Genomic DNA, 13,309 nt, shown 5'->3' with positions numbered 1-13,309 from the left:
CTTCTCGATTCTTCAATCGGACTCGCCAAGTAGTCGACCCTACTCGCCGAGTAGGTATTATTTTTGGTGTTTTTCTTCTTTGTTCCATTCTTGATCTTTCAATCGCTTCTCCTGCTTCCTTCTGCTTTCGAGCTTCATTTTTGGACTGAAAATATAATTCAAACACTTTTAAGTACCTTTTGTCCATAAAATAGAATTACACTTTTCGATACCAATATGGAGCTATTTTGGAATTCTTCACTTCCTTTGATAATTTGATCTTTGATTTCTTTGAATTCACCACCTTTATTGATTTTTGGTATCTTCAACGTTTTGGATTTCTTGGAATTTTGATCTTTTGATCTTCACTTTAATTGCTCCAAAATTCTTACAACTTTTCTTGTAATTCTCTTCTTCTTTTTTTCATGTACCTCACTTTTTTCACTCAAAACCCTACATGCTTAAGCAGGGGCGCTCAATCTCAACCTTTATTAGCTAACGATAACAATCTTCCTGGATACATTTCAGGTTTAGGCTGCTAAACATATTGCATCCCTCAGGCTGAGCAGGGTCGTGTTTTTGTCCCATGATTTCACTGGAATAAGGAAGCCACAAATTCACTAGAACGTATATAGGCTCAACTAAACATTTGGGTTTTCATGCAATTATCAACACAATTCTAACATGGAATCCTAATTTTACTTTTACCAAAATTTTCTAAATTAAATCCTAAGTAATATTTTTGGTATGCAAAAATTTTTTAAAATTAATCTAAATTAAGACTCTAAATTTTCTAATATGTAACCAACCCCCTACCCCACACTTAATTAATGCAATGCCCTCATTGCATATTATACATGATAAAAAACATAAAAAGAGAATAAAGAGGGAATTGGAACAAACTCCCCTGGGATAGCAGTCGATAGGTTGGTCACTTTCGTTTTAGCTCCAACTTCAATTGACTTTAGACATGGGAACATCTCATCCATGTCTTGGGTGTCAAAATCTCGTTTGGGTCGCTCCAAATATGCGGAAAAACAATGTAAGATCTTCAGGAATCAATATGGGAAGAATAAATGGTCAAGTGGTACTCTTATCAGCATCAGATCAGCATTCCCCTTTGATTAAAAATGAATGAGTCGTCGATTCATATATGTGACTCGTCGAGTATAAGCGCGGACATCTTCGTATGTGTGAGAATACTAGGCGACTCATCGAGTCAGTTTAGTGCACTCGTCGAGTAGACCGCTGGACGAAAAAAATGGCATTCTGCATTTGTTCCAGCCTCCAATAAATCTTCAAAACTTTCTCCTCACTTCTGGACTTACTCGCTAATGTCCCTAAGGACCGGACTCGATACTTTGACTCTAATGCTTCCCTTTCTTGACTCTCTATCACTCTTATAACCCTTTTGACTCTAGAACTTTAACTCTCCTATGCAAGCATTCCTAATTCAATTCTGAAAAATAATCAAGGCAAACACACATTAAACAAAACAGTAAAAAGTCTTAACACATTCAAACAAACCAAATAAAAAACAAAAACATAAAAATAGAAATTGAAAATTGTCTAATAGAAACGCAAATAAATTAATCCTCCTCCTCGTCATGATCCGGTGCTGCTCCACTTCCTCCCACACCACTCCTTCTTGTACTAATCACCTCGTCCCACGATGGAATATACGAAAAGTTACCGCCATCGATATGCGGTATGTTGAACTGATCGAAAAGTCGGATATGTGATTGATTGCTAAAATTGATGCCCCCTGCTGAACATTCTTTCTGCAAAACAAAGATACAAAACCCAGAAACATAGATTATAATTAAAAGACGTCATGCACATGTTCCCCGACTTGACTCATTGAGTCCATGTACGACTCGGCGAGTCGCAAGAACTGCACGAGTCAGTCGGCAGGTCGGTCTAAATTGGACCACGAAATCTCAAAATTTCTTCCAGGGTTTTGTCTAGACCTATGTATATAAGGTATTTAGGCAAGAATAAACATGCAAAACATCATAATTCATGAAAAATCAAAACCCTAGAAATTTAATAATTTTCAAAATCGGTTTTTTCTATGCAATTTCCATCATAGATAGCCTTAGAATCATGCTTTTAACAGAAAAGATGAAGAAATTTGTTACCTTTTTGTGATGGAACTTGAAAAAAAATTGAAGAACAATGAAGAGGAAGATGAATGCTTGAGAGGGAATTGAGAGAGAGGCGCACGGCGAGTGTGTGTAAAAATTGATTCTTTTAGGGTTAAAACCCTAGTTACCAGTTATAAAAGTAACTCTTTTTATTATTTTTTTTCTGTGAATAATACCGACTCGTCGAGTCGGGGTCAGACTCGGCGAGTCTGTTCGCGATGCCATTTTTTTCTGAAATCTATATGTACTCGTCGAGTCATGGGCAGACTCGGCGAGTCTCTTCTAAACAATTCAAAGATTTTTTAAAATTCTTGTCATTTATTAAGAAAAGAAAATTTATTTCACCCCATACTTAGTCCATACGCACTCTCAAGCAGACATGTCCGATGATTTGGAAGATTAAAATTCTAAAAAAAACGAAAAAATTTCAAACAAAACTCAAAAAGGTAAAAGAAAGCAAACTCTAAACAACGGGTTGCCTCCCGCCAAGTGCTTCTTTTTAAGGAGTCGTTAGCTGGACTCCTTCCCGTCTACGTCTCGTCATCTTCCAGCATTGGGAATGCACGCATAGTCTTTTGTGGTTTGTACTTCGTTTTGTAAGCGTGAATCTTCTTTTTGTAAGCCCGTTTTGCTTCCTCCCTCTTCTTTTTCATAACATCATTCTCAGCTGCTTGGGCTTCCATTCTCCTCTTTTTCTTCTTCACCCCATTCGTTTTCACCTTCTTTTGCACTTCTTTTCCTTCAAACTGAATTACTTCGTATTTTGTGAAGGTGCACGCTATAGGTTTGGTAATGGATGGTTGATTAGCTTTCACACTCCTTTCTTTTGCCTCCCCTTCTTTTTCTGTGCTCACCCCATCTTCAAGTGTAATTGCATTAAGACATGCTATATAGGCATGTTGAACTTCCGTATCCATGTCTTCTTTTTCTGTTTTTTCTCCTAAAGAAGGAGAAAAAATATCCAAATCCAGACTATACAGAGGACTAGCAACAAATAGATCTAAATTGCCCAAGCTGTTATCAAATTCGACTGGACTCGTCGAGTCCAGTAAAGTGACTCGGCGAGTCTGATCGTATTCCATCATTTCTTGGGTGTTTTCTGAGTCGGCTCCTTCCAGTAGCTTTTCTAACTCCTCCAAGTCCTTGTTAGCATCTCCATCCTCTCCAGAATGTAGCAGAAACTTACTCGGATCTTCTTTTTGCAAAAGTGCAAGCTCTTTTTGTAGTATCTCATCCTCCAAATGGATAAATGAGATTTCTTCCTTTATTTCCACTTCTTGCTTGGATTCTGGTACAGCTCTAAACATTGTGGATTCGTCACCTACCCTTAATGTTAGTGTAGACTCACATACATCAATTAAGGCACATGCGGTGTTTAAAAATGATCTCCCCAAAATGATTGGAATTTTGGGGTCTTCTTCCATGTCAACCAACACAAAGTCTACCGGAAATATAAACTTGTCAACTTTAATAAGGAGATCCTCACAAACGCCTTGTGGATGAATTATTGTCTTGTCTGCCAAATGGATCTTCATATTTACCGGTCTTGGCTCCGGTAAATTCAACCTTTTACAGAAAGAGAAAGGCATCAGATTGATGCTTGCACCCGAGTCGGTCAATGCTTGGGTGACAACTTCATTACCAAACTGGCACGGAATTATAATATTCCCCGGATCGCCTTTCTTTTTGGGTAGCTCACCCAATAGTATCTCCGCGACTTCAGCCAAATCTTTCCTAGCAGCAAAAAGACCTTTTAGCAAGTTGAAGTATTTGGGTGTCTGGAGCATCATTTCCACAAATGGCACATTAACTTGTAGGGCTTTAACATGCTTCATGAAGGTTTTATATGCTTCAACTTTTTACGCAGGAATGGCTTTAATTGGGTATGGCAAAGGAGGATTATATGGCTTTAAAGGACTGACAGTTTTATGATTCACGCATGGACTCGTCGAGTCCACTAGAGGGACTCGCCGAGTCAAATCGGTTTTTGCTGGAGCCGACTCTTCTGCCCTTTCTGTCTTCCTTTTGGAGATTCTCAATGTATTTGTGAATATTTCTTCCTTGCTGGAGGTCACGGCACTCACATTCTCCATTCTTAGATTGGTTTCGGTATTACTTGGAAGTTGACCCGGTCTTCTTTCGTTCACTTGGTGTGCAAGTTGTCCCAGCTATTTCTCAATGTTGAGGATGGATGCCTGCTGATTCCTTAGCATGTTTCTGGTCTCATGTATTGCAGCCTCGTGATCATTGTGTCTCTTTTCGGACGCGGCTATGAATCTAGTGAACATTTCTTCCAAATCAGCTTTCTTTTCTACCGGTTCTTCTCTTTGATATAGTCCCCTCTCCTTCTGCTTGTATTTTTCCTCCTTAGCCTTCTTATACTCTTCGTATGGGAGCCATTCTTGATCTCTCAACCGCTTCTCCTGCTTCCTTCTGCTTCCGAGCTTCATTTTTGGATTGAAAATATAATTCAAACACTTTTAAGTACCTTTTGTCCATAAAATCCAATAATTTAGCTAATGAATAAATAAAAATCTGTACTTAATATGAACTAAATATGCACATATCACCCACCGAGGACTCCGACTTCTTCGTTGTTGCTGCTTGCGACAATCCACAATTTCCTTCATCCCTTCGGCTTCGTCAAACCACAAAGACGACCTCCCTCGTTGCCGATCGAACCTTTCATGCTTTGCACATCACCATTAGAGTAGGAAGAAGCTTCACTGCTTTTTCCGTTCATTCCGTCAATCTAGCCAAACCCCAGAGGTCCTCCCCTTTTCCTTCGTCGCTTCGTTCTCGTCAACCAACGACACTCAGTCCCTCTGCCCGCAATTTATTGGCATCCATCGGACTGGCAACGAGAGAAAGAGAGAGAGAGAGAGAGAGAGAGAGAGAGAGAGAGGTACCGGTAGGGGTGGAGTGGGGGTCATCTTATTAGTTTTTTAGTTTTATTTCATAAAGTATTAATATAAAAAAGAAAAGAAAATACAAAATTGAAATTAAAAGGGTAAATAGGTAATTTCAATTTTTTTGGACCAAAAATCTAGAAAAACTTTGATTTCGGACCTTCTGTGCAAGTCGGAAACTTTTTGGACCCCATCCAAAAAAAATTTGCAAACCACAAGGAGCAAATTTACAGTTTTGTCAATACTTTGCTATAAAAATTGTAAAACATAAAGTACATTGTTATAAAAAGTAAACGATTCATTGTTTAAAACTATATTAATATGATAGAAGATTAGTTATCCCATTTAATTTCAAATGATTACCTTTTAAAATTTCAATTACAAATATAATTACATACTATATATTTAATATTATATTATATTAAAAATATTTATTAGTATTATTTGTTCGGTTCGGTTTTTAGTGGTTCGATTTTGGATGAAAAGTATAACCGAACCATATGTAGTTGGTTAAATAGATATAAAATCCACAATATCTTTTTTTAATAATGGTTTGGTTATTTCAGTTAATTTGGTTTTGGTTCGGTTTTTCGGTTAATATGCTCACCCCTAAATTTTGTGGTTAGAAAACCTTTTGTTAAATGACTCTTTGTAATTGTTTGTTTTACTAAATTCTTGTTAGTTTGGTGTTTTCTATAAAATATTGTTGTTAAAAAAATCTTCAGAAAAACCATAATATTTTACTCTAATTTACGAAAAACTTTCAAACAAAAATTTATCTATGAAAAAAATAAATTACCGGTAAATATGACGATCTGACCAATTTTTCCTGGTTTATCGATTTCATTACTTATCTGGTTCCATTATAGTCTCATTATTTTACCCTAATTTACGAATAAGTCTTAAACTAAAACTTAGTGATGAATTTGTCATTTTCACCATTTAGCATATATTTTACTAGTTTTATTGCTGACTTGGACACCTAGTCATTAAATAAGTTGATAAGATGGCGACGATGAGATATATAATGTTATGGGTGGCGGCCTAAAGCAGGTGGTGGGGGTGCAACCACGTAGGGCCCCGAAAAATATAGGGCCTTGATTTTTTAAAAAAATTATGTAGTTAATATACAATATGTATTATTATATGGAAATTGGTAGCATCTGATAGATTTTTCCGCGGAACTACTATTTGTTCGAACCTGATGTTGGATTAGATGTCTATGCCCATAACTATAATTGGTATGTACTTGACCCGATACTAGCATGGTCATTTTGGGTTGCCTTCATCATAGCAATTTGATAGGATGATTATGGAGAAATAGGTTAATTATGATTTATTAATATATTATAAGAATAATATATTAATTAAGAAATCGTATTATTTAATTAGTATTCATTGGAAATTAATTTGGTGATCAAAAGAGACTGATTAAATTATGGGTATTGATATTGCAATTATATGATAGTTGCAAAGTTGGGCTTGTGGATCCATATGAAGGGATGGACGAAATCCTATGTATAGCCTACATAGATTTTGTCCATAAGAGGCGTTCTGGAAGGATCTACTGGATTGCTTAAGGCCTAAGCAGAGAATTAGGGTTTCAGTGAAATGCCCTAATTGTACAACTATATAAAGACCCCATGGCACCTTGAAATCGGCCACTTGTATTCAAGAGAATACCCTAGCCAATTTTAGGAGCCTCTCACATTTCTCTCATAATCCTCCATTGCTACTTGGTGTTTGTGACTCACTATAGGTGCAACAGTTGAGGCACTAAGCTCTTGAAGATCAAGATCTACAAGCTACACAGAAAATGTATTCTTCTAATCTTGTTTCATGTTGAAAATCTCGAAAATTATATGCTAGTTAGGGTTCATCCTTTGGATGATTAGTATTGCATGTATAACTTGAGAAAAACCTAGATCCGTAGCATTAGGGTTGCAGGTACACCGTAGGAATGATGTAGTGCTCAAAACCAAAGCCCATCAGTGGTATCATAGCCTAGGATGTTTTTTTTGTTATATTTGATGCGTTAATGAATTTTTCAAAGAAAAAGAAAAATCATTTTTTGGTTCTGCCTGATGAACACGACGTGGTCATAATGGACCACAACGTGTTGGCTCTCCACGACATGGAGACGAGTTAGTTAGCAAATTTTCGGGATTTTGGCTTCAATTAGGTTTGGATAATTACCATAGGTTGTTTTACTAATTAAAATTCCAAATTTTTGATATGGTAATTGATATCCTAATCTAATTAAAAGATAATAGTCAAATTTTAAGATAATCATAAGTTATTATAATAAATTAATTATTTATAAAATTTGATTTGTATTTATGTTACCAAATAAAAATGGATTATGTCAAATTCAGATAAAGATAAAATTATATGATTATTTTAAATATTTTAAATTTGATCTAAATAGGTTTGAAAAGTTTCATAACATGCCCTCAAGTTTTGGAATTTAAAATTTTATTGAAAAAAGGTTTTAATTTTGAAATATTAAATTCTAAACTCTAGTGTTTTAAAAAGTTTAAAATACAACCCTTATACTATTATAATATTAAATGCCTAATACTTATATATATGTATAAGATGAGTCAATCTTACCCTTAATAGAAATCATTCACGAAGCTAGTCTATAAGGGTGTTTAAGGAAGCGGCCTATAAAATGATTGTCATTGAGTATCCATTCTTACTCACCGCACTCTTGACTATTGTAGGGTCGTTAGTCGAACGGGTAGGATAGAAAAACTAATTCCTCATTAATAAGTATAATGATTATTATGAAGTAACTAAATGTTTTCATAAATTCTCAATCTTAGTTACTTTAGGAAAAATGTGAAAATGATGCTATTCCATGAAATTGCACTTTGCACCTTGTCAAGTCATTAGTGGAGTGAGTGTGGTTAACCGACACACTAACTTGAACTAACAAGGGTGGAAAAGGGTAGCTCGATGTTTATCACAGATCAATGGAGTGTGTGTGATTAACCAGCACATTGATTAGGTGATAAATGACATCGAGAGTACCAAGCACATTTGCATGGTTATTCACACCTTGTTTGTGATCCTCGGTATCCCAGACACAAACTTGAAGGGGATAATCGAGATTAAACATGCCATTGAAATGTTCAATGAATCTCAAAGAATCTAGGAATTTTCAATTCATTTAAAACCTAATTTTCATTTTTTTTTATGGTGGAAATTGGTAAATCGTCATTTACCTACCCTCAAATATTTTGAAATTAGATTATGGCATCCCTCTTCTGAATTGTGGAATATTGTGTTGGGTCCTAGCCTTAATATTTCATATGGGTGTTATATTAAGGATTGTCATCTAATCTAAACTTTGTCTTTTTTCTTTTTCAGATGCCAGGCTCAAACTCCTCAAACGCCAACTCCTCAAACCCACGTTCTCTCTTGGGCATTTGTGGGAGGGTCACATTTGATGGATCCAAATTTAACAATTGGATTCGCAACATTCGCATGGCCCTAAGGTACGAGGACAAGAAAGAGATTCTCGTCAAAGACTCGTCAAGATCAACGAATCTACTTCTACTCCCGAAGAAAACACGGAGTATAAGGTTCGATGCAAAGAGGCGACAAAGGTGTCATGCATCATGGTAGCACTATGACTCCCGAGCTTCAAAAGTTCTACGAGGAATATTGGCCTTATGACATGCACCAAGATTTGATGGAAAAGTAACATCAAAGTGCATGTCAAGAGAGGTACGAGATAGTTGCCTCGTTAATAACAACCAAAATGAAGGATGGAGAGTTCATCACTACCCACTTGCAAAGAATGCAAAGATATGTGGATCGTTTGCTCAAGTTGAGTGTCAACTTCGATGAAGAGCTGGCCATTGATATTATCCTCCACTCTTTACCTCCTTTTATGAATAGTTCAATATGACTTATCATATGAACAAGGATAAGGTGACCTTAAGAAAACTTCAAGGGTTGTTAAGAACTGTTGAAACCAGCTTGAAAGGCATAGTTGTCGCATCCACTCTGTAACAACCCATTATTTAAAGTCAATAAAAGTCCCAGTTATGCAAATAAAAGTCAAAATCTTAATCAAGTATAAGTGAAACCACAATTTCAACCTTGTTACATTGTATCATCTATAACCACGAGGGCATGTTTAGAAGCTAATAACTAAGTAAAGATTGAAACCCATGTTGATTTAACTTATTAAAAATCAACGTAAACCAAAAAGATAAAGTCTAAGAAATAAATAAAAACACTATATAAGGATTTTCAGTCTTAGAAATCTAGAAATGGGAGATTTCGGTCCAAGGAATCTAATCAAAAGGTGTTTTCGGTTTGCTATGGCCGAAATCATCTCCTATATGACCAAAAACACAAGCCTAAGCCCATTAAGAACCGACATCTTAAAGTCTAAGGCCCTTTAGGACCGAAATCACATTGCTATATATATATATATATATATATATATATATATATATATATATATATATATGTATATATATATATATATTTATATATATATATATATTCAAACGAAATCAATCCCCACAATTTACTTTTCACATCGAAATGCCTCCCATTTTGGTCTCAAAACTCATATAGAATCCTCTCAACTATCATACGAAATCATCATATCTTCAAGGGATTTTGCCCGGATTCCTTCAAATCTTCATCAAATCATCAAGAACATTCATCTCATCTTCAAATCTCCTTATTTTCCTCAAGAACACCAAGAGTATCTTCAAATATTCATATTTCCCCCAAGAACACTCAAGAACACCTTCAAATAATTCCTAAAAATTTTATAAGTATTTCTTACATAATTTAGTGTCGTCTAACACTTTAAATTATTAGTTAAACTATTATTTAAATTAATATTTCATTAATTTAAATACGATATCGTGTATAATTATTATTAGGATACGACTACTCACATGGGTTCTAACCCGAGGATCATCACTACCACTTTGTATCCAAATGAGAATGTACATTCGAGGTGAGTTCATACCCTTATGTTTATGTTTTCACTATTTTTAATGTTTTAGGGGGAATACAGGTAAAACACAAGGAATCTAGTGTTAAAATTTATGTGATTTCAAACGGTTTCAAATTATTTCAAGCTATTTCAAATGATTCAAACTATTTTAACTATTTCAAACTACTTTAATTATTTCAAAATTTGTTTTTAACATAATATATATATATATATATATATATATATATATATATATATATATATATATATATATATATATATAAGATTTTACAGGCTTAGGACTGGTGTTTCCGCCTTAACTCCTACTCCTTGTTTGGTTGTGGGCATAAGGAAGAATCACTTGTCCGACTGCCTTTACAATCAAAATTATATATGCCTTATATATATATATATATATATATATATATATATATATATATATATATATATATATATATATATATATATATATGAGTATAAATCTTATTTAATTAAAACTTTAACCCTTTTGTAACATGCTGAGTAAAAGGGTATCTTTCTCAAATATTTCACTACCTTTTATAGAAAATGTTACATTATAAAGGTTTTCATTACATACAGAACATACATATAAACTATAATACGTATAGTTTAGGAAACTTACATACTATTCTACTAAGTCACATAACAATAAAAGAACAAACATATAAACTATAATTGGTATAGTTTATGGAACATACATACTAGGTTTTCACTATGAAAAGAGTAATACAAAAAAAATTATCATTACTAAATGGCTTTTCATTATTCTACACGTAACCGTCAATATGGCTTTTTGAGACATACCTTCAAGTACTTATCTAAGTGCCAACAAAAGCGCTGACTTTATAATGAGAGTCTCCTAGAGGGAGAGCGTGAATTTGTGAATAGATCTGTACGGGACTGACAATCCCGTGCCCTGACTGTTAGCTAAAATTGGAACGGAAGTTCTGGGGTGACAAATGTCATAACGATTTTGACGCTTGAAGAACGTCGTATCAGGCCATCCTAGGTCATCAAGCATGGTTATAATAACTTATAATTTGGTGTTAACAATATGATTAGTGTATAAATACATAAACAATGGTACATAGTTTTATTTAATAATAAAACTACAATACAAGACTTTACATTACAACTGGTTAGTCCAGGAACATACATTCGAACTGGTAAGACATAAAGGACCCATATTGCTAATTCTATGATTTCTTAGTTTATACATGAGAGTTATATATAAATAATATTCGAAAGGAAGTGGAATATGTGATTTCCGCCTTACTTTCTGTTCCTTGTTTGGTTGTGGGCTTAAGGCAGAACCACACAATTGACTATCCGTTCGATCTTGATTATATACAACTTATATACACTAAGTAATCATAATAGGATCATATATGGGTCATACTACTACATACAAGCACAATATACTATTTTCTAACATAGAAACTTACATTTCAAGAAGCATTCATTTTATGGTTTTATGTGGATTAAAACTACATCATACTGTTTCAGAGTACAATAACATTTACACATTTTGGTCTTAGGGTATTAAGACTACAATACATTTACAACATAAAATATTGGATTTTCTAGAGGAACACACTAACATTTTCAAGGAACAAAGAACATATCTTTTCAAATAAAATTCTTATGAACTCACCAACTTAAATGTTGATACACTTTCAAAACCACTTGTATTCTCAGGAACAAGGAGACAAGTTTACACATAGGTACCAAGAAGACGGAGCATTGTAGCATCACGTATTGTAGTTTTTGCTATTCATTTTTGGTGTTATACAAACAATGTAACAAACAGAAAGTAAACTTTATATTAATGTAATGGTTGTTGCTTTGATTACCATTAATCAATTGTTTTGATATTGTACATGACGTCATCCGCCCCCGAATGTTTCCGCCGTTCCGGTTTGGGGTGTGACAGACTCCTACTGATGCTACCCCTGTCTTGGCAATTGGACAAGGGAAAGGGAAGAAGAGGAAACCTCCTTTTAAGAGCCACAAGGGAAAGTCTTATGATGGTTCATCTTCAAGTGGAACTAAAGGTGGTTCTGCTGCTCCTTCATCTAATACGAAAGATGGAGAGTGCTTCTGCTGTCACGATAAAGGGCATTGAAAACAAAGTTGCCCAAAGTATCTACAAGATATCAAGGATGGGAAGTTAAAGCCCACCTTCGCAGGTATTTACACTATTCAATATAATAACTCATCACATGCTTGTTCTTGGGTCCTTGAAACAGGGTGTGGTTTTCACATTTGTTTTGATTTGCAGGGTCTAAGAAGAAGTAGGGATGTGAAGCACGGGAAGATGAAGTTAATCATGGGAAGATAAAGCCCACCTTCGTATGTAATTACACTATTTAATCTAATAACTCATCACATGCTAGTTCTTGGGTCCTTGACATAGGGTGTGGTTTTCACATTTGTTCTGATTTGCAAGGTCTAAGAAGAAGTAGGGATGTGAAGCACGGGAAGATGAACTTAATCATGGGGAATAGGAGAGTGTCGCTTGTCACCAAAATTGGACTTTATTCTTTATTGCTTAGTAATGAGTTAGGGATAGATTTGAATGATTGTTGCTACTCATCGGAAATGGCGAGAAACATTATTTCTTTTCATGGTTTGTATAAACAAGGTTTTAGATTTTTGTGTAACAATGAAATTGGTTATATTAAAGCTTTCTGATGTGTGTTAAACGAAGTAGTTTTATTCTTACTTATAAAATGTAGTTAATGACACAAAAGGCAGTGGACCTGTCAATTGGTGGTATAGATCTAGTCAGCATGGTATCGAACTCAGGGAACGGAAATTTGAACTAATTACTAAAATTATCTAAAAGAAACTAAAAAATAATAAAAGAGGGGGGTTTTCTCTAGTTTTACAAGACTAGAAACTTACTAATTAATACTTAAAATAATTAACTAAAAACTAGATAACTAAATATTCAACTAAATTCAATAATAAAGAGGACTTCTGTGACAACCCAAAAATTTCCGTTAGTTTTAACGACGAAATTAAGTACGTCAAAAATTTATCCCAAAAATAATTTTGACCGAAATTAAACCCGTTGGAATATTTTAAACACTACTAGAAAACAGCCCTTTAATGACGCGTAAACAATGACACTCGCTGAAAGAGGATGCGCATTTGTGCGTGCCCTAAAAGATAATGTTAGTTTTGAAAATTTTGAAGGATAGAGGGCACGCATTTATGCGTGCCCTAAAAGTAGTGTCCAACAAAAAAAATTAAAAACACGGAGGGCACCTATCATA

Source organism: Lactuca sativa, chromosome 2, assembly GCF_002870075.4.
Source record: "Lactuca sativa cultivar Salinas chromosome 2, Lsat_Salinas_v11, whole genome shotgun sequence".
Taxonomy (NCBI): domain Eukaryota; kingdom Viridiplantae; phylum Streptophyta; class Magnoliopsida; order Asterales; family Asteraceae; genus Lactuca; species Lactuca sativa.
The sequence above is the reverse complement of the archived record's forward strand: the minus strand, read 5'-3'. Positions refer to the sequence as shown.